We start from the raw sequence: 24,113 nt of genomic DNA, 5'->3' as shown, positions 1-24,113 counted from the left end.
TATTATTATTATTAGTTCATTTATTTATATATAATATGTATATATTTATATATATACAGTGTAATAACTAAGATAAGTGTACACTTCTTTGAGAAACCTTTCTCTAGTCTTAAAGTCTTTAATGTCTCTTTAAAGTATCTTTGAGGGAGTCCTATGCCAAGATTGACACTTTGGTCTCTCTGGCATCATCATGGCATTTTATTATTAATTTCAGAAGATTATATCATCTGATATTTTTGGAATTTTTGTTTCTTAAAATATTGATATTGGTGACAATTACAGCCAATTTCAGTCAGGCCCTGAAAGACCACTAAAGACTGAGATGCAATTCTTAGCTAAAGGGATTTAAAGCTCCAGACCTGCGTCCTTCATTTAGACAGAGGCTGCTAAAAGTGTGGCAACACACTCGGCTACACCTGAACACACACCACGAATCACCTAGCCTGAAGACAGCAGCAGTAATGAAGAAAGGCACACCAGCACTAAGCGAGGAGAAAGGAGAGGAAGAAAAACGGGAAGAGGACAGGTGAAGTAAAGAGGTGATCAGAGGGCAGAGGGGTGAAAAGCAGATGTCAGGTAGACTAATGCAGAGAGGCAGTTAGAGTCAGAGTGGGATGGTTTTCTTTGGAGCGCCAAAGCGACCATTCTAAGTTTTGTGAGGGTGTAGGTTACCTTAGTATGTTCAGTTGTTTAGATGCACTAGCACTTATAGCACTAGTATTTAGATCTACTAGTAATGTTGTTTGGGTTGCTTAAGATACATTAACAACTATATACAAGTTATTTAAGCATTTTGAGTTACATTTCTGACAATGTCTGACAACTGGCTTTGGTGTTTAGGTTACCTTTACTAGTAGTTAACCCTACTTTGTTTTACAGTAAGTTGCTTAGTTGCTTAGTTACGTTAGTTGCTAAGGTGTCTGTGAAGTTACATTTGCAACTATGTTAAGTGTTTGTTAAGTTAGTTATTTATTAGTTATAGTTTGGTTATTAGTTATAATTTATTTTCTATGTAATTATGTATAATTTTGTTTATAGTGTAGGAACTAAGATAAGTGCACACTTCATTTTGACTAAGATCACTAAGATCAACACTTTGGTCTCTCTGGCATCATCATGGCATATTATTATTAATGTCAGAAGATTATATCTTCTGATATTTTTGGAATTTTAGCTTCTTAAAATATTGATATTAATAGATATAGCCAATTTCAGTCAGGCCCTGCAAGGCCACTAAAGATACAATTCTTAGCTAAAGGGATTTTAAGCTCCAGGTCTGCGTCCTTCCTTCAGACAGAGGCTGCTAAAAGTGTGGCAACACTAGTAACAATGTTAAGTTGCTTATGTTACATTAAGAAATATGTTATATTGCTTAGGTGTTTGTTAAGTTACACCGGCAACTATGTTTAGTCACTTAGGTCCTTAAGTTACACTAGTAACAATGTTAAGTTGCTTAGGTTACATTTGCAACTATGTTATATTACTTAGGTCCTTATATTACATTAGCAAATTTGTTAAGTTGCTTAGGTTCTTAAGTTACACTGGTAACTATGTTATATTACTTAGGTGTTTGTTAAGTTACACTTGTAACTATGTTAAGTCGCTTATGTCCTTAAGTTACACTAGTAACAATTAAGTTGCTTAGGTTACATTCGCAAATATGTTAAGTTGCTTAGGTTACTTTTACAACTGTTATATTGCTTAGGTGTTTGCACAGTTACATTAGCAACAGTGTTAATTTGTTAATAAATGCTTGAACCTTATTTAGGTTTATGTTATGTTACTTTGTTAATTGCTTAGTGCCTTGCTTACACCACAGGATAACTGGTTTAATGGCCAATTCAATCATCCTAGCATTTTCAAAAAGTGAAAAACACCCAAACCTGATCCAACTCTTCAACTTTGCCCACCTCAGCGTCGTCCACTCGTCATCTCCCTACTAGTTACTCTCTCTCACTCTTCTCATCCCTGTCTTCTTTTCACTTTATCAGAAGCTCAGCTGCAGATGACTGATGATGAGTTGGCAGGCCTGGGGTGAGCTTTAGCAGCTGGAGCACTGATCTCAGACCAAAGAGTGTTCTTCTCACATGGACATTAAAGTTCAGAGAAACACAGACTAACTTGCTCTTAATTCGGGAAGGCTGAGAACAATGAGCCCTCTCCTGATTCCAGGCATCAAAAGCTCAACAGCTTTTCCTTGAATCTAGGTGACTTGAATGTGATTGTCTATTTCATGAGAGGAAAAGATATTTCAGCTCTTTCGGATCTTGTCTTTGCTTTATAAAAGCAGTGTATAGAAGCATAGAACTGAACGTATACACAGTCATATCAGAATAGTATGACCACCTACCTAATAGTGAGAATACCCACTCTTGTATACACCCTTGAATGTAGGTGTTATTATAGAGGTTAACTGGTTCACAGTAAAGCGTTGATTGCTTTGTACCACTTGCCTGAGTTCCCCTCTGATGTCAATGGCCCATAGGGCACCACTGTTATGCCATTGGGATAATAGTGTCCAATTTGGTGTATCTTCCCCCCACATCAGGGGACGCATCAAATCATGTACTTTGCCCATGACAATCATTTTGCCCTCTGCTACAACTGACTGGTGTGCTCGCTTATTCATACATGCAGCAAACTGTGATATCCTAGTCATCCTAGTCCGAGTTCATTCTACTTGAAGCCCACAGCCACAACATCCCAACCACAATGGACTCCTGTGTGTTCCCAGTGTTTTCTTTTTTTTTCAAAACCAAAGTATGGTCACCCTATAGAGGATGGAATAAAAAGTACTGGAGTAAAAGTAAAAAGAAAAAAAGCTGGAGTAAAAAGAACTGCTTGTAAAAGCAGGTAATTGAATAAGTAGGAGATAGGGGCTGGGCACTGAGCGACCTTTGTTGATGCTGGAGCACAGCTTCAGGGGAAGTCAGGGGTTTTGGCTCTCTCTCAGATGCTGAGAGGTTTCTGAAGCTCGCTTAGTTTGACTTTCTCCTCTTTTGCGTCATTTGCCTGCGGGCGCTCGGTTTGTCTTTCTTTTCTTCTAGCAGAGATCCTGCTTTCCTGCTGTAGGACCTTTTACACCTGAACATTCCAACCTCTCTCTACATGTCAGACCTCGGTCCTCTCCTCTGTGCTCATATTTTAGTTTACATGGTGCTCCCAGCTTCACTCACAATCAAATAAAAAAAGGGTGTTAGCATTAGAGTGTTAACTAAATTCTAAATGACCTTATATACCACTTTTACAAAGATCACACAAATCAATTTCTATTCCATAGGCCAGTCTCTCTCTCTTCCTTTCTCTCTCTCTTGCTGGTGTAGAGTTGGTTGTATATAATGACAGAGAGGACATGGTGTACTTTGACACTGAATCAGCTCCATTACACTCCACTCTCAGATATTAGCACTTAGCTCTCAGGGTTAACTTAGTTCTCTCTTATACACACATGCACATACACACACTGTGTGAGTGTGTCTTTGTATGACAGACTCATTTGGACTCATCTAGAATAATAAATAAATAAATAAATAAATAAAGGAGCTGCTGACTTATTGTATTCATCTATGCTGTTAAAAATAGTTGTCCAAAAAGGTTATTTGGAGCGATGCCATAAGGGAACCATAGAGGTTTGGCTCCTTAAAAACCTTTTAGTGGATGGCTCTTTTGAAACCATTTCTGTAAATGAGATGCATGAGAGTGAAGAATGTGATTCTAACTTTACTAATTAAAGATTTTCCCTAAAGAAACTTAGGAACCTTACTTTTGAAACTTCTGTATACACAATGCACGTCGAGTGAACATGTCACGATAAATCGTCCAATAAAAATAGTCGGAAATTATTGGTATAGAAATTATAGTATTGGTATGGTAATTATAATATGGAAAGAAATTCTTACATTAAAGATAAGGAAATGTTATGACTATTTTCCCTTTCCCTGAAAACGTTCAACATACACTCTTAAAAAGGGTCCCAAACGGGTTCTTAAGGTAAAGGTGCACGTATTTGTCACTGTACAGCGACATTTAACTGTCCTCCGCATTTAACGTATTTGTCACTGTACAGCGACATTTCACTGTCCTCCGCATTTAACCCATCTGTGGTAGTGAACACACACACACACACACTAGTGAACAAGGGGCAGAAAAGGGGCAGAAAAGATAAACACGGACCTATTGTCACCATGCCTAATGCCAGGCGTAGGCTAGAGGGGTTTAAAGCCCCCAAGCTCTTCCTAGAACTTCTAATAATGTTGAGGTTCTTTAAACTTAAAAAGAAGCTGTAGCACACCCACATGTTTGTCTTGAAAATTATCCATTGAAATGTTCTTTAGCAAACCAAAAGTGGTTCTTCTATGGCATCACACAAGAAACTCTATTTGATGTAAAGATACAATGGTAGATGTATTTATTATTGTTAATATGATACATATGAATATTTTGTAAGTACACACACACCCAGAGTGGGGGACAGCCAACTCCAGCACCCGGGGAGCAGAGAGGGTAAAGGGCCTTGCTTAAGGGCCCAACAGTGACAGCTTGCCGAGCCCAGGAATCGAACCCACAACCCTGTTATCGATAGCCCGACGCTCTAACAGCTGAGCCATCACTGTCCCTGCACCACATGTTATCACTGAAGAACCACCTTTTCAGTCCTTAAGATGTCCAAATATTTGTGGACACCCCTTCTAATGAATGCATTCAGCATTCATAAGTTCTTAAATGTGCAAATACACACACACACACACACACACACACAGCTTTTCTAGTCCCAGAAGTGAAATATTGCCAATATAGAACTCTCTAGAAAAGATAAACACAGACCATCACACAAGAAACTCTATTTGACGTAAAGATACAATGGTAGATGTATTTATTATTGTTAATATGATACATATGAATATTTTGTAAGTGCAATAATAATAGTAATAATAATAATAATTTTTAATATACAGCAATTTTCATGTGTAAATTCATGTGGGTAGTAAATAGCCTAAAGAAACATTCCTTTACAGCATTACGTTATCACACTCTGGCCAGCCAGGGTTGTGGAGGATCGTAAGGGGGATTCATGACGTTTGGGAGCTGTTGGTTCAGAATGATTCAAGGGAACGCAGACTCTGAGTGTGTCCTTTGGACTGAGCCCAGTGTTTGTGGCGAGCCTGAATTCCTCTCAAAACTGGCTGTGGTTTCAGTGCCAAGTCATTACAGCACCCTTCAGAGTGCACAGTCTGTAGAGTATACTCTCAGCCAAAGCCTCTAATTCAGCTCTGCTATTACAGATAGTGTGTGACCACCTGCTCAGCCACACCACACACATACAAGGCTGGGTCTGTTGATGGAGCTGTTTGAGCATTCCAGTTGACACGGACATTGACATCAAATAATTACACCAATAAAGGTAAATAATTGGCAATTAATTGGCGAATGCGCTCTTCTCATCACTCTGACAATGCATTCTGAGGTAAATATGCCCATTTCCTGCACTCACTTGACCTCTGAAAATATGGTGTCATATAGGAACCTTTTAGCAGAGTTATTTTTGAAGAACCATTTTTGTAAACCATTTTAAGGAACGTTTAAATTAAATAGCCCTCCACAGGGGTGAACACTGGGGGGTCAGGACGTGGGTTGGAAGGGGGATCACAATAGGCAGTTTTTACTGTGTCCCTTATATATATACTTTTATAATGAGTGATAAACTCTGTTCTGACTGAAAGATGTATGATGTATGGCACTGCAGCGGCTCTCAGGAGCCATGTTGCAAAGCACAGTATAGAATAGTTTTTGGCACTGTAACAAGGACATTATTACCTTGGTCATTCTCCCAAAGTCTTACCAGATAGTTTTGCTGTCCTCTCAGTGTCCTATTGGCATAGTGTGTGCTTAGCCAACTGGCTCAGTTTTTTCACATGTCACAGCTTTACATGTTGAAATGCTTTTGCTAGTGGGTGGTGCCTGTAAAATGTGATGGCATACACAAAACAAGTCAAGGCAGCTTTAAGTTTTAGAATTGGCCTGTTTTACAGCTCTGTTTTACTTCTGAATGAAGACACAACAGCGCTTGAGGTTCACGGTATGTTGCTTCCATGTACCGAACTTTCATTATTGAATATTGCCAATATAAATATAGTTTTCCATTCTAATAAATTCTACAGCACCTTAGGTATATCTCCTGAATAAAGATATATCAAAATAACGTAACATAATCATCAGCATCCTTATTTTGTCACTGCGGCCCATAAGATCCTAGTTACACCACTAAACCTCCACAAACGGTAATCCAAGACATTTGCCTTTCCTATAACCTTGCCTTCAAAGTGAAGAACCATTTGGGGAACTTCATATGTGTGAAATTGTGCAGTTAAACACAACTAACTTCAAACACAAATGTCAACAACCTCAATTCCCTGAGCCTCTCTCGCTGTCTGTCTATTTGTCTCTCTGTCTGGCTGGCCATGACCTTCTGTACCTGTGCTGAAAGACCATATGGACACTCAGCTGTTCTGCTGTAACCTCAGTGCTCTCTTGCACCCTCAGAGCTAAACACCTCTCCACACTGCCTCTGCTGTGATAATGCCTGTGGTCAACCATGTTAGCCTCTCACCTGGTCTAATTAGGTGTGTGTGCATGTGTGTGTCTGTGTGTAGAATACAGAGGTTTGAATCACAAAGAAACAAACAAACCACACAAAAGATGCATTAAATAAACTCACATTATCAATATGATTAAACGACATTAGCACATATGTAGTTTATTAAAATGATCACATGTCCATTATTACATCCTTTAGATCACTTCTCAGTGCTTTGATAAATAACCCACAAATAAAAGCAATAAATAAATATAATTTTTAATACTTTTTTAATAAACGTTTGGGCCCCTGTGTGAGTATTTTACAGAAGGTTTGGTTTATTTTGGACGGGCCTTAAAGACCAACTCCAGGACTGAGTGGGAGTGTGTCCTCCAGAGGAGGATTTCAGTTGGATAGCTGTAGACCACAACCATCCAACTAAAATCCGCTACTGAAAAGCACACACTCATCACACAGCCAGCTCTCAGAAACCAGCTCCTTAACAGTAGTGTTAATTACCAGACTAGCATATCATTGCTGTCATGCGGAAACCTTGTATCTCCATTTTTGCTGTTTTTCACTTTTTGACATACACTGCATGTTCAATAGTTTGTGGACACCCCTTCTAATAAATGCATTCAGCTAATTTAAGTTGTTCATCAAGATTGCCATTGTTGACAAATGCACACACACACAGCTTGTACAGGTTGTACAGATCCCTATAGAGAAGTATTGGAATAGGAATGGAATAGGCCTCCCTGGAGCAGGAGCAGATAAACATGAACCTCTGTCACCATGCCTAATGCCAGATGTGGGCTAGAGGAGTATAAAGCCCCCTAGAATAGAACTGTGGAGCAGTGGAAATTTGTTATCTAGAATCATGGATAGTGCTTCATCCAATATTTTTGAGATGAGATGAGGAGTTGGAGATGAGCTGGGGTGGTGATCACCCAAAACCCTGACCTCACTAATGCTCTTGTTGCTGAATATAATCAAATCCTTACAGCAATGTCCCAAAATGTAATAGAAACCCATATAGTGTCAATTGAATCTGGCAGTTGTTCTTTACATTGTGTCATTACATTTACATATTTCATGATGAATGGACCAATAGAAATGCTCCAAAGTAAACATTTTCTTTGCTTCTCCTGTAAAGTTATAGTTATAGAGATACAAGGTTTTTTGCAGCAAAGATATGTTGCCCAAATGATATGGTTGTATTTTCCATATTATATTAGAATATTTGTGCTCCTTAGGACAAAGAAGCTGTGCAGCCTGAATGTCACTGGCCATTACTGTGAGTTGACAGAGTAATGCAGCCTAGCACTGACCTTCTGTGCATCCAGAACGCTGCCAGCAAAGGACCACAGCAAAAGTGACCGTGAATCAAATTAAGTTTTGGCTCTGCCTTTTTAAAAATAGAAGCCGAGGGTGGAGCGGATGCAGACATTAGCATCAGCGTTACATTGCCAATGTGGCAGAGAATCAAGCAACCTGCCCTTCTTCCGGTGACACAGTGGGGCGCTTGCTTCAGACCTTGATGCATTTGATGAAAATGCGTCTTTATTTACTTCTGGTAAATAATGTGGACATAATGTACACGTTTGAATCTCGCCTGTTCCAACTGTCCTTTGATTCTGCAGTCTGAAGTCACCAGAGTACAGTAGGAGTACACACTCCCTCTTTTTCCATTCCCTCCTAGTCTGTCTATACATCCCTCTTCCACTCCCTCTTTTTTATCTCCTGCTTCTCTCCTCTTCCTTCCCTCCATTTCGGCTTTCTTATAGTACCCGGCCCCTCTCGGTCATCCATTGTGAAATTGCTTTCGTTCACCCCTCCTTCACCAATCCACCCACCACCCCCAACCCCCCTCTAAACTCTCCCACCCCCCTCGTCCATTTCTCTTCTTCATTCTTTTTCCCGGATGTATTCTCTCTATTCCTATTCTTGTCATGCCCACAGCTTAGGGAGACAAAAAAGCCAAAATGGAATCAGTATTCTGTACGAGTCGGAGGCAGCGTGTGTATGTGTGTATGTGGATGTGCTTGGATGTGTATATGTGTACTCATCTTTGTATATACATGTTAGAGAGAAAGAGAGAGAGAGAGAGAGAGAGAGAGAGGGGATGAGTGTATGTGTGTACAAGTGTGTGTGGACAGAGGACTTTAAAGAAATTCTTGTGAACAGTTATTGGGGCATTTTCTCACCAAGGTCAGCACTTTTTGTGATTTTTATCCCCCCCACTACACACACACACACTGCAAGCTGAAACACAAGCTATTACACAAATACCATTCTTGGGAGAAAAGCTCTTTGGAATGTTATCAGAGGATTAATTTGGGTATTACTGTGTGAATATAAGCACTGGAGAGAATCGTACAACAGCTCACGCAGCTTTACCAACTAGAGTATATACACTATATGGACAAAAGTATTGGGGCACCTGCTCATTGTTGGGACACCATGCTTTTATTGGAGAAACTGTCTCTACTGTTCAGGGACGAAGGCTTTCTACTACATTTTGGAGCATGGTTGGGAGGGTTTGACTGCATTCAGCGACAAGAGCGTTAGTAAGGTCAGGATGTTGGATGATCACCAGCCTAACTCCTAAGCTCATCCCAAAAGTATTGGATGGAGCACCATCATTCCAGAGAACACAGTTCCACTGCTCCACAGCTCAATGCTGGAGGGCTCTATACTCCTATAGCCCACGCCTGCCATTAGGCATGGTGCATAATGTGTATGAGAGTGTATAAGTGAATGTATATGTGTGTGGTGTGTGCTTGTTTTAGTAGGACAAAAGCGATCGAGTGAAACAGGTGACTGGTGTAAACAGGCTGCTGTAGTCAACCACTTTGTCTCATTCGAAGAAAAAAAGACATCAGCATACCTGGGCCTGGGACCCCCATGTCTATTATTGGTCTGTTGAAAACATGGACAAAACCATTCCTTCCATTCTATAGAAATGAAGTCTAAACTGTCCATCATGTTCCCAAATTGCAGCCAGAGTCTGCACAGAGGTGAGACCAGAGGTGAAGCCAGACTAAACTACTTATTTGGTAGACCCGCCTCCTTCTCCCAGACAAGAGTATCTTAGACCACATTCATTGAGCTAACAGCGCAGAACTGGATTCCCAGTTTGTCGAATAAATGCAGCTCATGTAAGTTAACTACAACTACAACTCCATGCTCCATGTAATGAACAGAAAGAGCATCAGACTGGTCCTACAGGCAGCCCCCTGTCAATCACTTAATTCCTAAGTGTAACCCCACCTTCTTCTGATATAGCAGAGTAACGTTTAAAAATGTGGGGTCTGACACTCCACCGTTACTGAGTCAGCTGATTGTGTTGATGGTGGAATATCTAGGAGTGAAGAAATTTCACCAACTGGCTTGTGACTTGGTATCCTATTACAGTACCACACTGGAATTCAGTGAGCTCTTTAGAGAGACCCATTCACTAATTTACTAATGTGTGTAAAGGCAGACTGCATGGCTAGGAGCTTGATTTTATACACCTGTGGCAATGGGACTAAATGAAACACTTGAATTTGATGATTAAGAGGTGTATCCCAAAACTTATATCGTTATTTATATCGTGTATCATAGTAGAGCTCAAAATGCATGATCACATTAAAAAAGATCATTTGAGAGGCACTGATTTACAGCTGCAGAAAAAAGCTAGATGAATCAGCCTTCATCATACTCTTCACAAGTGGGGGAGTGCATGACAGCGATACTCAAAGTGAACAATACAGGCCTGAATGCTTGACCCCTTTAATGAGTGGATCTAGTGGCTCTGAGGGGCATTTTTTACCAATGTGCTGTGGGTCCACTTGTCCCCTAAGAGGTTAAGGACACTAAAAATGAATACAAAGTTATTCTGACTCATCAATTTTATCCTTTGATGAAACAATTCCATCCATGACAGGACAAGTCGCTTTTAGGATGCTGAGCACCGAGCACCAGGGGTTCATTGGATGGTTTGATGAGTATAAAAATGGCCTTCACAGTCACCACAACTCAACCCAGTTATACCCCAATGAGAGATTTTGGACTGACATGTTACACAGTGCTCTCCACCACCACTATCAACACATCCAACTGAGGGAATATCTTTTGAAAGAATGGTGCTCCATCCCTCCAAAGCATGTCCAGAGAGTCGTACATATTTAAACAAGCACATCAGGGCACGACTAGGGTTTGCCAGTAAAGATCTAGACAAAGATGCTTTCATTAAAATCAAACTTCTTTGATCTCTGACAACCGTGGTGATGACAATTAGGATTGTTGGAGACCTGGATCCTAGATCTTGCAGTTTGATCTTTGGCTGAACATGCCAGGATGGCCTGACCTGGCCATGTTAGCAGTTAGCATGTTAGCAGTTAGCAGCTATTCTGTGGACAGACGTGGAGGTTTCCTCCTTGTCTTGTTGTAGTCTTGCGGTTACATTTCTGTCAGGCCTTACAGCAGTACAGAATACTCCACTCTGACCTTGCAGCAAAACACACACACACACACACACACACACACACACACACACACACACACACTCAAATGTCTTCACACTCTACTGACCAGCCTGGGCCCTGAGCTAACACAGTATGTCAAGTGCTTCACAAAGGATGAGAGGGAGAGAGAGTAAGTAGGAAACATAAAGAGAGAGAGAGAGAGAGAGAGAGAGAGAGATAGAGAGAGAAGGAGACAGACAGAGTGAGAGGGAGAGAGTGTAAGAAGGAGACACTGAGAGAGAGAGAGAGAGCAGGGGGGTTAGTTGTGTAAAGCTATATTTATATGATCACACTAAAAGAGGATAAAGTGAATGAATTAACTGGGAGGCTAATTTGGCTCTACGGATACACAAAGAGGTACAGAGGCAGAGTGAAAAAGAAAGAAAGAGGGACAAAGAGATTGAGAGCGAGAAAAATAAAGAGAGGGAAAGCGACCGGAATGTAGAGCGACAGAGAGGGAGAGGAGAAGAGGAAGAGAAACAGAAAGAGACAATAAGAGAATGAGGAGTGACACTAGAATGAGGAGCGACTCTAGCTACTCACCATCATAAACAGCTTAGACAGTCTCATCACTGTACGTCAAAATAAATGACAAACAATCTGCACCCATAATGCACTAGCACACTAGCTCTCTTCTCCCCCAGGCCACTGTGTATATGTGTGTTTCTATGAGCCTGTACAAAAGACTGGTCAAATGTCAGTATGACCCTCCTCACTGCTTCATTATTATTGATGTATCAGAAGATTACTATGTACGCAGAGGTAACTACTGGAGTGGAGTAGTGTTATGTGACAGTGCTTCAGGCCTACATGTTTCTATCTCACTTAATTCAGACCGAAGGCTTTTTTCTTTTTGTTGCCTGATTTCTACTGCCTCAGGAGCTCTAAGCTTACACACAGCTTACACTAGCTTTACTGACCCCTAGTTTGCACTACCAGAGATGTACAATAACTTCTCTGGCCCCTAGTTTACACTACCAGAGTTATACAACCTAGTTTACGCTATCAGAATTATATATCCTAGTTTACACTGCCAGAATTATATACCCTCCCTAGTTTACACTATTAAAGTTGTACACCCTAGTTTATACTGTAAGAATTATACACCCTAGTTATACACAATAAGAGTTCAATTTCAAGACATCAATTTCACTCCCCCCTAGTTTACCCTATTTAAGTTATATACTAACTCCATTGGCCCCTAGTTTACACTTTTAGAATTATAAACTACCTCCACCGGCACCTAGTTTACACTTTTAGAATTAAAAACTACCTCCACCAGCACCTAGTTTACACTTTTAGAATTATAAACTACCTTCACCGGCACCTAGTTTACACTTTTAGAATTATAAACTACCTCCACCGGCACCTAGTTTACACTTTTAGAATTATAAACTACCTCCACCGGCACCTAGTTTACACTTTTAGAATTATAAACTACCTCCACCAGCACCTAGTTTACACTATGAGTTATCATCATTGGCCCATCTGCGTGTCCATTACACTACTACCTCCACTGGCCCCTAGTTTACACTTTCCAAGTTATACGCTACATCCATTGGTGTTCTCCACCTAATTAACATTATCAGAGTAATAGGTGAACTCCACTGGCCCTAGTTTTTTACTAATGTGTTTGAGTGCACTAGCTGTACCATGGTAGTTCATGTAATCTGAGTAAACCTCAGCTGTTGTTGTCTCCAATACAGAATGCAAGTGTCCTTCACAGCAAGTATATGCCAATTTTACTAGTATTACCATTCTATACTCTCTAACCTGTACTTGTGTCAAATGTAGAATTGTTACTGTAGAATTACAGTACAGTGCTATGGATTTACAGTATGCTTTCAGTAATGTCTGGCATGTTTTACAGCAGTTTGGTCTTTGTGTAGTCTGTGTATGTTTTTACTTCCATTTATGAGCCTGCGTTTCCCACAGCTCATTATTTGTGGAAGCTCTTGTAATATACTTGTCATGTGTCTCACCCCTGCACCTAATTAGCCCACAAGCTCTGCAAACAGCACAGATTTTCACGGATGTCCACTTCATGCTTCCTACCCTCTTTCTAGCCTGTTCTTGTAATGACTGCAGTTAATGTTAACCACTGAATATCACGCACTACTTTGGTTCATCTCTTCGGTCCGTCAATGCTGATAAACTCTGATGGGTTTCCTTCTGAATAACAAAGGAAATGATTGGTCTTCTGTGAATAGGGAAAGTGGGATAGTTACTTACTGAAGAACATCGCTGTCGTCATCATTGTTGTCATCACCTTCATCAAATTCATCATCCTCATTAGTAGCAGAAGCAGCAGCTAGCTGCTTTTCCCACACTTTAATGCAGAAAATCTCTTTTCTAAACAGCGAGGCAAGCATTTCTGCTTCCTTACATCTCCCTGATAGGCTGAATTAGAAATGGCGCTCTCTATAATCCCTGTGCTTACATTGCTCTCTCTCTTTCTCTCTCAGCTTTCTTTATTCCACTCAGCCTCTCAGGTTTGCAGCCTAGTCACGCTCCTCTGGGTCATTCGCCTATAGCTCTCCTTAAACACTGAATAAGCACTGGTTTCACCGGACGGGTTTAAAGGATGGTAAAACCTTTTGTGCGTATTATTTACACTGCTTGGCTCTATCCTTAAGCTACGGTTAGGGTACTTGGAACTGACACAGGTTGGACTTAAAAAGACCCTGTTTACACCTGGTCACTTCATGCGTTGAGACACATTCAAAACTGATACAAATCCGATCACTCAAACCACTTTAGGAGGTGGTCTGAGCCACATTTAAGCCACACTTTATAGCAGGGTAAAATTATGAATTCCGAGGCAGCAACCTTCTTTAGCATAGCACAGGAAGATGCTGAATGGATAAACAAGCAGTTTTTGTATATTGCATCCCACAGCAATCAGATTTCAGTCTAACCGGAGACGCATTTGACAACCAAGTGTAAATGCATGTGGCTATTTTAATCAGGATACAATCCAGATACTACTCACATGAAGTGACCAGTGCCTGAGTAGGACATCACATTAAAACCTTAAATATATGTGGAGAAGACAGATTGCCAAATTCAACATTATATGAAAGGTGGAAAAGTGAAGTTGGGCTCGATCAATGTTCTTATATTGCCTTATTGAGGCAGTTTTTGGAATTTGGATACTTTATCCCATTTAAACCTGGAAATAAAGAACTGAAAGTTATAAAAAATAAAATGAATGAACAATAGTCTATTTCTAGGTAATTATTCTAATTTAAACAGATTTGTGACATTAATGTTCATACAAAAAGGCCAGATTTTCTTTGAGCCTCATCTCTTCAACTGAAGCTCGTGTTCGGTTGACTCTCACTTAGATTTGATTCACTCTGCAGAGGATTTTTGGGCAATCTTGTGGAATCCATGCAGCCTAAGTGCATTCAAGCTAAAGCGTTTCAGCCCTGTATTGCTCTACTCTGTTTCTTTCACCAATTGGTTCCCCAAGCCAAGTTCTCCTACCCCACCTCTGCTTCCTCCTTCATAACCACACACTAGAAGAGTTTGAAAAGACTCTTTTTTTACTTCTCTCACATCGTCAGATAATCTGTCATTACTCACAGATGAGTTCACAAAGGCTGAGAATCTTGCAGGGTCCCTATTTCCAAGACTGCAAGTAGTTTCCTTTTAAGATGATTTCCCATCGTGCTTCTGGTGGAAATTTACAAGGACAGTTTTTTTCAAGCACCTGTTGAACAATGGAGCAGAAACAGAAGCAGCTTGTGTGTGTCGTAGTTTATTTAGTGTGAGGCCGACATAAGTTCTCTACCACATGCCTCTCATGGCCTCCTTGCCCCTCCCTGCTCCGACCGTGTGATACTCCTCACCTGGTCCAGTTTGTAATTCCTCACCTTCATGTCTGTATTTTTTACACTTCCTTGTCAGTCTTCACATTGTTTGTTCTTTTGCTTTCCTGTAGTGTTTTCAACATGGATGCCTCAACCTTATTTACTTCTACTGCACAATCTGGCAATTCTGTCAAACTGGACTTAGAGTAGCAAGTAGATCCTGCTTGCTTTTCCCTTACAGTGGAAACTAGTCATTTCTGTTGATCCAGTCCTAATGTAAAGGTGGTTACAATGTTGTCTTATAACAGCAGAAGGTCACACAGTGTAAACAGCGGTTGGCTTTTAAATTATGATGAAAATATCAATATATGAAAATAAACTATGGGTTTTCTTGACAACAATGAACTGTAACCTCACATGTAGCTTCAAGAGCCAATAGCAGGATCAACGCACATATTCCTGCCACCTTTCACTTTACTCGTCACCTTTTAGACGCAGAAACAAGACCAAGCTCAAGGCCATACACTCATAATTGCTCATGTAGGGCAGGTTCTCGTTGGCTTGCTGAACCCACCAAAATCCAATTGGCCCCTTAGTTAATAAAGCTTCAGTCGATTGGTGCCGTAAGTGTAGGGGCAGGCCCAAGGTTAATTGTGTTGGGTCATTTTGATCCAGGTTCCTTTGTGGGTCCCTTGACAAAGTTAATTTCAGTGCGTTCAGCAGGGACGCCGTCAAAAGTGACACCTCTATCACACTGAAGAGACGGCCCCAAGGTCAAAACCCTTTAGCACCTTTAACCGACCAGAAAGCAAGGTTTGACGCAGTGTGCCTCTCTTTTTTTGAGGTCACAAAGTTAAGTTTCCGGAATGGAAAATTGGAGAAAAATATAACCACCCAGCTGAAAGAAATCCCCTTAATTCCCACAGTCTTGTTCTGTTTCTCATGTTCTTCCTCTTTCAGACACATCTGCTGTCTCTCTCTCTCTCTCTCTCATTTCTGCTGACCGAATAAACCACTGACCTGTCAGAGAGAAAGAGAAAGCAAAGGAGCAAAACCGTCTGCAGCAGGCCGGCTCGTCCATAACTGCCATCTCTCTTGAAAGTTCCCAAATTTAACGATTAAACCTGCAGAAATAGGTCACTTCAAGGCGTTTATTTAAGGCAAACCTTTTTCGCAATCTGACAAAGAACGAGCGGAGACTTGAAGACCGTTTTAGCCCGCTTTATCCCAGCAGAGTTCCGCCTAAGCGCCAACCTCATTTAGGAGGTCAGGGATTGGTTAATTGGAGCCTGCGACTCACGGAGTGCCATGGCGACCTCGTGTCAGCTAAAGTTAGACTCCACCTCCCTGACCTCTAGGCCTGGGTAAAAATATCCCCCCTAAAAAAGCACCAAAGAGCCTAAAATAGAAGCAAGGTACTCTCCTGCAAACCTCTCTTTAGACCCATTATTTCAACTAAAAAAGCGTTTATGGTGTTTACGGTTCGGTGGGAGCGGAAGACAAAGGGGAAAGAGAGATAAAGGACAAAAAAGAGAGTGAGAGAGAGAGAGAGAGAGAGAGAGAGATTAATGGATTTGATATGACCATTTATAGTTAAGTCTATTAAAACCCCTCATTCTCTCGTGCTCTCTCTCTCGCACATGCTCTTCCTACTCTTAAAACACTGAACCACACTGCCAGATAAAACACACTTGACTATGAACAAGCTTAGCCCCAATAGAGGCCTGCAAACTGCTGACAGTTCAACAACTTTGTGGCCGCACAAATTAACGCATGCTAATGTGTATGTGGGGGACCCATTCAGTAGGTTCTGAATGGATAATTAACCAGTGGTTTCATGTTATGGCTCCAGTCCAGCTGAGACACAGCGTGCACACACTCCAAAACTGCACCTAGGCCTTAAACATCCAACTCGTCCCTGTCAAGGACACAGTCAACCGTCAATATTTTTCCGGTTGTGACAGCAAAATTGCAGCGAGTCCACGTAACTTGAACCCGGCTGACGCTGTGCCAGGCCAAACCAGACGCACTAAAGCGAGCGAGGCCAGGAAGGGCGATCCTGAGAGCTCCCGTTACCCTTTCACTTTGCAATTGCTGGGAAATTACACATATTTAACAACTTCAGAGGTCACGCCTTTTTTTCATAAATGCACGTTGATGAATATGTATTTCAGCAGCAAGGTGACACTGACTGTGCTATTTAGGCTAACACTTATGCAAAACTGCAGCAGTCTTAATGGGCTCTTATCTGGCTGATGCACATTTCTGAAAGGTCCACGCATATCTGCTGACCATGGCCTTCCAAACGTGCTTGTCTGTTTGACCTTGGCAGTTTACAGTGGACTGCACTGTGCATGAGACGGAGGTGAAGCTTGACAGTTCAAGACTCAAGAGCTGCATGGTTTGATCCTTTCTTCTTTCTCTGGAGGTGGAGGGTATGTTTAACCCTGGGGTCTTTCGCCATTAATTCACAATGTATTCTCTATTGAGGGTATTAAAATCTGCAGCCTGATTGCCTTATTCTATTTTTATTTTCTTCATTTTTATTTTATTTTTCTTTTGCACTTTTGCACTTTACTTCATTAAGTTAAGGTTTAGTTAAGTTTAAATGTAGATTTTTATTGTATAGCTTGATGTGGGCAGACTGTCATAAAAGCATTTCACTGCAAGTTATACTGTGTATGACTATGTATGTGACAAATAAAATTTGATTTGATTTGATTTGATTTGATTTGGGAATGTGGTATTATTAAGCGATACTCTAGGGTCTGTTTGTGCACAGGACAGGAGAAGGGAAGGGGCAAGAGCTAAGACACTTGTAAACAATGAAGAAGTGGGACGGGGACAGGGGACAGGGGGTGGACCTCAGAACAATGAAAGGCATGAACATCACTTTGCTACCAAACAACATGCATGAAATTGATGGAGCTTTAGAAGGAGCACTGAGAGGTGTGTTTGTTTTCCTACTGAATTGAAATATCAACAGTCGTTCTCCAGAATCGTATACAGCACCTTTAATTTGAATAAAATTACAATGGACGCTCTCCACTCAAGTCATTGCCATGCAAAACAGCCTCAGACGGAAGCTTTTTGAATCTTCATTTGGGTGAATTTGGGTGTGAGTGTGTGTGTTGGGCTGCAGATTGATCTAGGAGTGGCCTATGTACTGTAGATACCAAAGCATACACTTTCTATACTCACACGCACGCATTTTCTATGTGCCAATACTCAATTAGTGTCAACTGTCCAAACATGCTAGCTCCTACACTCACACCCACACACACACAAACAAACTGCCAAGAAACCATTAAAAGCTGCTTACCCACCTACCCATCACAAAGTGCATCCCACAGTGAAACACTCCACAACTCACACACACACACCACCCAACCACATTGCACTCACCCAACCACACACACTGTACAGTATGCTACCCACGTACGGAATCAGGCACTTAATAAAGACATCAGACTCTCCAGACTGCTTTTTTTTAGCTAAAAGGATTTTAAAAGCAGAATTCAGTAGCAGTAGTGATAGTTCAGTCAAAAATCAAATTAACACACCGCTCCCCGTTACCCCAAAATGTAGCTGATGTGCTAAAGAAGAGCGAACAAGTAGCATGAGCTAATGGCTTTCAGTTTAGCATAAACATGGACAAAAGTACAGACATATTTCAGGCTACAAGACAACGCTACTACTGTTTTCAACTGTGTGACATACTTTTGTCCATTTCTGGCCCATTTTCCTTGGTGCTTATGATATCAGATCTACATCAGACAGTCTATTTGGTATTTTTAATGCAGTTTAAAGCAAGTTTGTGTTGATTTAAGCCTGTTTCATTTAATGTAGCATTCATTAAAAGGGGTGTCCGCAAACATATGGCCATTTGAGTACATGAAACTATTACTTTAATTATAGTACAGTTTTTAATGCAGGAACAAGTTTGATGTTAATGAAATCAGGATATCCACTAGCAATAATAACTGTAGTCCCAAAAGCCCATAAGGAGAACTCTCTCTCTCTCTCTCTCACACACACACACACACACACACACAGGGTTGATTTTGCTAGTATTTCTTTTTGGATTGGCAATCTACAATCCAGTCTGAATGTTTGACTGTGATTTCATTAAAGTGTAAGTTTGTGTGTGTGTGTGTGTGTCTGTGAATAAGAGCGCAAAAGAGAGGGATTGGGGAGGGTAGCTGATATCCACTTCATTAACCACAGCAAGCAGCTTGCCTGCAGGAATGATGCATCTTAGACACACTCCAGCACACACACACACCCCTATGCACACACTTACACACACACACACACCCCTATGCACACACTTACACACACACACACCCTTATGCACACACGCACACTTTCGTGCTATCACTGCAGAATGTCTCTGCCGGGTGAAGCTCACACAATAAAGACATCTTCGGTAGCTAAGGCTTCTCAGCCTCAAGAACCCACACGCACACACACACATACACACACACACATACACACTTGCTACATGCATTGCTGAGTTGCTGTCAGTCTGGAGGAACATGCTAATGTGTCAGCAGCAGTGCAGCGGTTCACACAGCGATGCAGCAATGCAACCTCTATCACACCACGTGCAAATCGCTCCTTCCCTTCCTACACCCCCTCCTCTCACTCTGTCTCTCTCTTTAGACACTGTCCTTATCTCTCTCTCTCCCTTGTATCTTTATCTCATTGCAATGCTGACATTTAGATGTGAATAGATTTAAAGCTCTCACACTCTCTGTTTGATTCAGGTGCAGAGGAAGATTCAGATTCAGATTAAGATTGGGGTTTAGATTCCATTTCAGAGGCAGATGTAGATTCAGACTATGATTTAGATGGAGAGGAATTCAGATTAAGAGTCAGATTCAGATTGATGCTAGAGGAATTCAGATTAAGAGTCAGATTCAGATAGATGCAGAGGAATTCAGATTAAGAGTCAGATTCAGATAGATGCAGAGGAATTTAGATTAAGAGTCAGATTCAGATGGATGCAGAGGCAAACTCAGATTAAGAGTCAGATTCAGTTGGATGCAGAGGCAAACTCAGATTAAGAGTCAGATTCAGATGGATGTAGAGGCAAATTCAGATTCATATAGATGCAGAGGCAAATGCAGATTAAGAGTTAGATTCACATAGATTTGGATTCAGATTCTGATAGATGCAGAGGCAGATTTCAATTCAGATCCTGATTTAGATAAATGCAGAGACCAATGCAGGTTAAGATTTAGATTTAGATTTAGATTTAGATTCAGATGCAGATTTAAATGGGGTCTGTTGCAGTAAATTGAATAACTACTGTTGAGAAGAGAATGATTTAAGTATCTAAGTAAGATCTAAGTAATAATATTGGAAATAAATAAATAAATAAATAAAACCGTGTCTCTTCCTCTCCTTCTCTTTTCCACTTTCTCTCTATTTCTCTCTCTAAGGTGTTGTCCTTATTTGTCTCACTTACGCACTCTTTCTTGCACTGCAGGGCTAAGATTCAGATTCATATGCAGATGCACATGGTTTTAAAATGGGTTTAATCTCATTCACAAAGACTATTTCATTTTCAGTGATAATATTGAAAATAAAGAATTAATACATTCTATCTCTCTCTCTCTCTCTCTCTCTCTCTCTCTCTCTCTCTCACTCTCAGCCCTCTGTCAGTCAAACATGCATGCCTCCTTTTGACTTTCTGTATCTCATTCTCACACACACTTACAGTGGCTACAGTGCTTTTTCCATCCCCTCCCTTATTCCCCCCCCCCTTTTTTTTTGTCCTGCAAACTCCCTGATACTCATTCAGTTCTCTTTACCCCTGCAGCAGCTTGCACTTACACAGGCTCAAGCACACACACACGCACACTGCCGATTGTGTGATTGGGCGTTCACTCAACACGCACACACACATACACACAGGGCTGACTGTGTGGTGTTAAAGGCATTGGGTCCATGCAGCTGTTTCTGCATTGGCAATCTGGAGCACAGATTAACCCAGAGGCTGAAAGAGAGAGAGAGAGAGAGACAGAGAGAGAGAGAGGGGGAGAGAGAATGTAGCCACTGTAAGTGTGTGTGAGAATGAGATACAGAAAGTCAAACGGAGGCATTGGGGTTGGATTGACAGAGGTTTGAGAGAGAGTGTGCATGACAGTGAGAGCACGCGAGAGAGAAACGTATTGGGAGAAAGAATAATAACGAGAAAGTGTGAGAGTGTGTGTGAGTGAGAGAGAAGGACAGAGAGCCTTCATCATCACTATCGTCTTCCTCAACCAGTAGCACCCTTTTAACCTTCACCAGTGCTGCATTGAAGCACTCTACAGAAGTTTGTGTCCTGCTGAGGGCTTCTGTTACTTCATTGAAACCCTAACGTCCCGTTCATGTAGACAGAGGAGAACCTGCGAGGTGCTGTCACACTCAGCTCGTTTATATTCTGCAATCCATTCACAGCTACTGTTACACACAAACTCACACGCGTATGCACAGCGCAGACTGGCTGGCAGAGCTCAGCTGTGCTTTGTGAATGGGGTATTACACACAGATGATGCTGCAGCCACTTATACACAGATAATGCAGAATCTTCTCACAGTCAATCTCTCTCTGTCTCTGTCTCTCTCTCTTTCGCGCATGCATTCACGCACACTCTCTCTCTCCCTTTGTCTTTCTTCTCTTGCTCATCTCTTCTCCTTTCATTTACCACTATTGTCCTTTAATTTCCAGTCCCTCTTTCTGCTTTGGGGAGAGCCCTATACTCTCACGCTCGTACTCTCACGCTCGTCTCATTCATAACCTCTCTCTCTCTCTCTCTCTCTCTTTTCCCCTTTCGCTGCATTCAACTCTCCTGCAGCCCTCCACGCTCTTGCACAGTTCCTACACATGCGGCAACTCTCTCCTCTCTTCTCTTCTTTACTCTTCTATTGTCTTTCCTGTCCCTGTCCCGTTTTCCCTCTCCCCCCTTCTTTTCACTTTTCCCTCCTTTCTTCTCTTTTCCTCTTTTCTCTTTTTCCTGTTCCTGTTCTCCTCACATTCTTTTCATCCCTTCGTCTTCTTCACCTCCTCTCCTGTCTTATCTTCACCTCCTCTCCCACTTCCCGCTTTCTTTCCTGTCCCATCCTCTTCTGTCCTGCATGTGAAAAAATCTTGTCCCTCTTGCCCTCCGCCCTCATGCAGTGTGAGGTGTGTGTGTGTGTGTCTGTGTGTTCCATCTCTTACCCGGTGTGGAGCGTGTGTGTCCTGGCTTGAGCGCAGCAGCTGGACAGGCTTGTGCGAGAGCGTGGCACAACGGAGGCACACACACAACACGGGTAGCCGAAACGTCCGGGAGCCGCTGAGTGAAAGAGAGAAAACAGAGACAGAAGAGAAAGAAAAGAAATCGCAGAAGAAAGAGAAAGACAGAGAGAGAGAGAGAGAGAGAGAAAGAGGGAGAGAGAGGACAGAGCAGGAGGTAAAGGGAGCGCTGAGTGGTTGGAGGTGAGATGAAGGGGAGAGAGAGAGAGCGAGAGAAAGATAAAGGGAGGCAAGGAGGGAGGGAAGAGAGAGGCTGGAAGAGAGAGAGAGGTAGTGTGTGAGAGAGAGAGATATTGGTAGAGAAGAGATCGAGTGAGAGAGAGGGGATGGTAGTATGTGTTTGAGAGAGAGTGGGAGAGAGGGAGTCAGAGAGAGAGAGAAAGAGAGAAGGAGGGAGGGGGTGGTAGATTGGGACAGCAGGGATTGCGTGATGCTTAAATGCTTGAGAGAACAGAGCCTGTGAGGAAAAGAGAGAACGAAAGAAAGAAAAGAAAAAAGAAACAATAAAATGGAAACCTTTAGGATTAGAGAAAGAAAGTGTTGAGGTTAAAAGAAAGAAAAAATCGAGGATGAAGGAAAGAAAACAAAGAGCTTAGGATAAACAAAACAACCTAGGATGAAAGAAAGAGTTTATGATGAAAAAATAAGAACAAAAAACTCTATACCTATAAAAAAAATAAAAATAAAAAATTAGAATAAAAAATTAAATGCTAGTATGAAAAAAAGAAAATGTCTAGAAAGAAAGAAAGAATAAAATAAATAAATAAATAAATAAATAAAGAAAGAAAGAAAGAAAGAAAGAAAGAACAAAACAAAGAAAGGCAAAAAGAAAGAAAGAAAGAAAAAGACAGAAAGAAAAAAAGAAAGTTGGAAAGAAGGAAAGATAGAAGGAAAGAAAGAAAGAACAAAAGAAGGTTGGAAAGAAAGAAATAAAGAAAGACAGGCAAAAAGAAAGACAGAAAGAATGTGAGAAACAAATAAACAAAGAAATAGCTAAATAAATAAAGAATGAAAGAATAAGAGAAAGAATGAAAGAAGGAAAATAGTAGAAAGAAGAGAGAGAAAGAAAGAAAGAAAGAAAGAAAGAAAGAAAGAACAAAAGAAAGAAAGGCAAAAAGAAAGAAAGAAAGAAAAAGACAGAAAGAAAAAAAGAAAGTTGGAAAGAAGGAAAGAAAGAAAGAAAGAAAGAACAAAAGAAGGTTGGAAAGAAAGAAATAAAGAAAGACAGGCAAAAAGAAAGACAGAAAGAATGTGAGAAACAAATAAACAAAGAAATAGCTAAATAAATAAAGAATGAAAGAAAAAGAGAAAGAATGAAAGAAGGAAAATAGTAGAAAGAAGAGAGAGAAAGAAAGAAAGAAAGAAAGAAAGAAAGAGAGAAAGACAGAAAGGGTCTAGAATGAAAATAGAAGGAAGAAATGGTCCAGGATGAAGGCAAGAAAAAAGAGAACCTCCCCCCCAATTCTCAGTTTATTTACATGCACGGAGGGCAATAAACAGAAAATGAAAGAGCTGAAGAACAGTGAAAAAGTCACAGAAGAGGAGAGAGAGAGGGGGGGGGGGGGGATAAAGAGGATAGAAGAGAAGAAACGATTCAAAGGCAAGTTAGTTTGACCTGAGGGCACTGCCACTAGATAATACCACTCTGAGGAAAAAAAGAGGCCAGTGAATGTGGGATGACATGAAAGAAGAGGCTGGGAGAGGGAGCTAGACTTAAAGAGAAAGAGGGAGGGAGATAAAAAAGAGAGAGGGAAAGTGATATACATTATAATAACGTCCACATTATCTGAGTCATGGGTGAATGGACACATTGAGGTCAGTGTGGCTTAACTGAGGTCTGGAAACACACACATACATAGACACACAGCTTGAGGTCAAACACACTCAGAAGCCACTTATGCAGTCAGTTCCATACATTGCAGCAGC

The 24,113-nt window shown here is 41.1% G+C and overlaps 1 protein-coding gene across 1 annotated transcript in view; it reads right to left on the bottom strand.

Moving 5' to 3' along the window:
• Positions 1 to 22,523, bottom strand: part of pvalb6 (parvalbumin 6) — a 58,611-nt gene extending 36,088 nt beyond the window's left edge. Inside the window, exon 1 of the mRNA XM_072692860.1 lies at positions 22,113 to 22,523. The gene's annotated coding sequence lies outside the window, so the exon portion shown is untranslated. The remainder of the gene's footprint in view (positions 1 to 22,112) is intronic.
• Positions 22,524 to 24,113: the final 1,590 nt, after the last annotated feature.

Source organism: Salminus brasiliensis, chromosome 12 (assembly GCF_030463535.1).
Source record: "Salminus brasiliensis chromosome 12, fSalBra1.hap2, whole genome shotgun sequence".
In the NCBI taxonomy this organism is placed as follows: domain Eukaryota; kingdom Metazoa; phylum Chordata; class Actinopteri; order Characiformes; family Bryconidae; genus Salminus; species Salminus brasiliensis.
The sequence above is the reverse complement of the archived record's forward strand: the minus strand, read 5'-3'. Positions and strand labels throughout refer to the sequence as shown.